The sequence below is a fragment of the Carlito syrichta genome, unplaced genomic scaffold (assembly GCF_000164805.1).
Source record: "Carlito syrichta isolate Samal-C Ts95f unplaced genomic scaffold, Tarsius_syrichta-2.0.1 Scaffold305136, whole genome shotgun sequence".
NCBI lineage: Eukaryota > Metazoa > Chordata > Mammalia > Primates > Tarsiidae > Carlito > Carlito syrichta.
This window is the reverse complement of record NW_007249232.1, coordinates 536,647-540,605: the sequence shown is the minus strand read 5'-3', so window position 1 is coordinate 540,605 and position 3,959 is coordinate 536,647.

Below are 3,959 nucleotides of genomic sequence, written 5' to 3'. Positions count from 1 at the left end.
CCGCGGACGGCACGGCGGGGCGGCCGCGACCGGCGGGCCGGGACCGAGTAGCGGGGCGCGTTCCCGAGCGCTGCGTGGCTCCAGCCGCCGCCTCCGCGCTCCTCCCCCTGCCGCCCCGGGGCCGCCGGACGATGGGCGGAGCCGGGCAGGGGCGGGCCGCGGGAGCGGGGGCGGGGGCCGCGGGCGGGGAAGCCTGGAGGGGCGGAGCCTGCCGGGCGTCCCCGGCCCCCGCCGAGCCTGGGGAACTTCGCCCCGGGAGGCAGCCGAGGGTTTGCTGTGGTTCAGCGGCGGGAAGGGGAGGGCTCCTCCTTCGGCCTGCTGCTCGGATCTGGGCGCCTGTTGCTCACACTCGGGAGTGTAGGGTGTGCCTGCCCAGCTCGTTAGGAAATGACCGAAGGAGTGGGGAAGAAAGGGAGCCTTTTAATTATTTTTCCCCCCTAATGATTTGGCCTTTTTTGCTGAGGCTTCTCTATCTGGCTGGCCTGGTACATGTGCTCACCTCGCCACGGTCCCTCCCTCCCCGTCCCTCCTCCTCGCTTCTCTCCTCCCCTCCTCGTCCCTTTTCCCACCCCGTCCCTCACCACCTCGCCCCCCCCCCCCAATCCTTTGCGTAAAGGGTGCCAAGTGGGCACCGGGGTCACGGTTTCAGGACAAGATTTCCACATTTTCTTGGCAAAAGTTATATGTGTAATTTTTTAAAGTGTAATAACACTTTATAATGCTTGCCTTCACCAGTCTGAAGTCATAGAAATGGCTGAGATGGCATCGAGTGGGCCTTTTAAAAAAATTTTTAATTTTGGTCTTTTTTTTTTTTTTTTGGCCTGTTTTTGATGTTGGTTGGAGTTGTACCTTCTCAGGTGAATGTGAGTTCACAAAGTGATAAGATCTTTCTAGATGAAAGGTGGTAGGTTTTTCTGCTCAAATTATTTGTAAAGTTACTGTAGTTTTATGAATAAACAGATTATAGGATGAATAAATAGCAGCCAGTACTAATGTCCGCTGCTACTATTTACGGTGCTCCTACTCTGCACAGTCTTAAGATGGAATCTTTACTATGTCACTCAGTTCAAACCCTTCCAACCACCCACGTGAAGGATATTACCCACTTTGCAGTTGTGCAATGTGCCATAGCTGGAATTTAGTCCCCTAATGCAGTAACCCCAAATCTGAGAGGGCTTTCACCTAATGTTCACCTATTCTGAAGAAGTCACCCGCAGGCCCAACAGAGGAAGACATTGGTTTACTAGAACTTACAGGAAGCACTCATGGCAGGAGGTCAGTGAAGAATCTGTTCCTAGGGCAGTATAGCAAACAGTTTTATAATCAAAGTAATCAAGTTAATCATTCAAATTGCTATCTGGTGTTTACAATTACATTGATAAGGAGTGATGGCTACATTGTTTTTAGTTTTGTTTAGTTCTCAGTCACGTTCCACTCCTAAGCCCACACCTTCTCCATCAAGTTACACCACAGGGTACATTTATCCCCTAGTTTTATTTAATTTTGAAAGGGGGAATAATTTATATTTCCAATATGAGAGGAGACTTTCTTCTCACTCACTTCCTAAATTACTTCCATTCACATTAGTATTTGAACACATTTTCCTTGAGTGTCCACTATGTGCCAGAGGTTCACCACAAACTCAGAAAAATAATACTTGAGTCCCCTTAGGAGTTAGGGAGGATAGGGAGAAGGTGAGAGTGAGTGGAACATTAGGGAATCAGGTGAGAACACATCAAGCTAAATTTGTATTCTTACTAGTGCATCTGTTCAGAAAACAAAATTTCTTAATGTTCAATGACAACATATAATGTAACTGAAAATCCTTGACAGAAAATAATTAAAAGAGGCTTTGCACAGTGGCTCACACCTGTAATTTCAGCTCTTTGGGAGGTGGAAGAATTGCTTGAGGCCAGGAGTTTGAGACAAACCTGGGCATAGTGAGGTCCTCTCTACAAAAAAAAAAAATTAAAAAATTAGGTGTGGTGGTGCATGCCTATAGTCCTAGCTATTTGGAAGGCTGAGCCCAGACGTTTGAAGCTGCAGTGAGCTGTGATTGCACAACTGCACTACAGCCTGGGTGACAAAGTGAGACCCTGTATCTTTAAAAAAAAAAAATCAGAGCTATAAGAGGGAATAGAGATTTATTAATAAGCAAGTTGGCCAAAACCATGAAGGAAATAGTTCCACTTTCCTCCACTCTGTTGCTCTTGGACATGTCACCAGTGATGTGCAGATGGGGCGTCCAGTGGCCCTGCTCCTGTTCTTGTTCTTGCAAACTACTTTGGTATTTGACACCTGTGATTAGTCTTTCTTGCAATTTTAGCCTCCTTTTGACTTTTAGGCCCTTTGCTGTCGTGATTCACCTATTCCCTCTTTGATCCTCTTCTTCAGGCCCTTTTACTGCATTCTTTTTTTTATTTTTTGAGTTGGATTCTCAGTCCATCACCCAGGCTGGAGAGCAGTGGCATGCTCATGGCCACCCCAGTGTCGACCTGCTGTGCTCCAGCGATCCTTCCGCCTCAGCCTTCCAAGTAGCCGGAACTACAGGCGCACGCTACCATGCCCGCCCACCATGTTGCCCAGGCTGGTCTTGAACCCACAGGCTCAGGCAATACTCTCGTCTCGGCCTCCCAAAGTGCTGGGATTACCGGCTTGAGCCACCGCGCCTGACCTCACTACATTCTTTCTCTTCTTGCTTTACACGTCACTCTATGCACTGACATGTTTTCTTCGTCTATTTTCTCACTAGGCACACTCCTTGCTGCTTCCAGCTGATGCCCACTACCTCTCCGTTGTTGGTCTTAACCTTCTTCCGACCTCCACACTGTTTGCAGCCATTTGTGGCATCCCCACCTGGATATTCCACAGGCACGGATCATTCGTCACTAAAATGAGAATTTGGTGTCTTCTCTAATCATCTGTCTGTCCCCTCCATTCCACTCAGTTTCTTCCTCAACCTGAATCCCGTACTCTGAATTTGGATCTCATGGTCTGTTGAGAAAGCTACAGTTTTAAGGGGTATATAGGTATGGCATATTACTGTGCTCACACAGAGGGTCTGCCTAATAAATATTTCCATCATGATACAAAAGGCTCTTCTGCTAGTGGCCTAGCAGAGGATATATAGTATAGACTATATATCTTCTTCTGAGAGGAAGCCACCCAGGCATGTAACTAACTACCCAGGTGCCCCAGCTCTGCTCTAGGGCCATAGGCAGAAGAGCCTTCCATTGAGGTAACAGTACTGTTCTGTCAGCCTTAACTGTCAGAAGGTTCTGCTACTATGGGAAGAACCATGAGGATTCTGTCAGGGACCTATTAGGCTTTGTGGAATGTCTCATTGTATTCCACACTGACTTCAGCTACTTATATAAACTGGGCTTTCTTGGTTTATTGAAAGGTGCTAAGAACTATATCCAATTAACTTTGTATCGTGCTTTGCAGTTTATACCGCACTGCCATTCACAACATTTAGTAGAAAGGAAGGGGTGTAAGAGAAAGACAGTCTAGCATAATGCTTCTCAAACCCCAGGGCGTGTTGAAAACACACATGCCCATGCTTCACTCTTAGGGAAGCTGAGTTTGATATGGGTGGTCAGAAGCCCACCCTTGGGAAACACCAGCAATGACTCTCAGAACTTAGGCATACCAAGGAACACTTATTAAACGTCTAGCCTCTTGTGACCCTTACCTCCAAGAATTTCTGGTTCATTAGGTCAGGATTGGGATCTATGTTCAGGTTCTAAGGAATCTAAATTTGTACTAAAGGGGATTCTGCTCTAGCATGTCTATAGATTGGCATAAGGGACCTATTACTTAGAAATATACACTCCATGAAGGCAATGGATCATGTGAGTGTGTTCATCCCTTCCAACAGGTAGCCTGGAGTATAGTAGGTGTCAGCAAAGGTTTGTTGACTCTGACTTCTTTCTGTTACCTACTCTTTTGATCTTTGT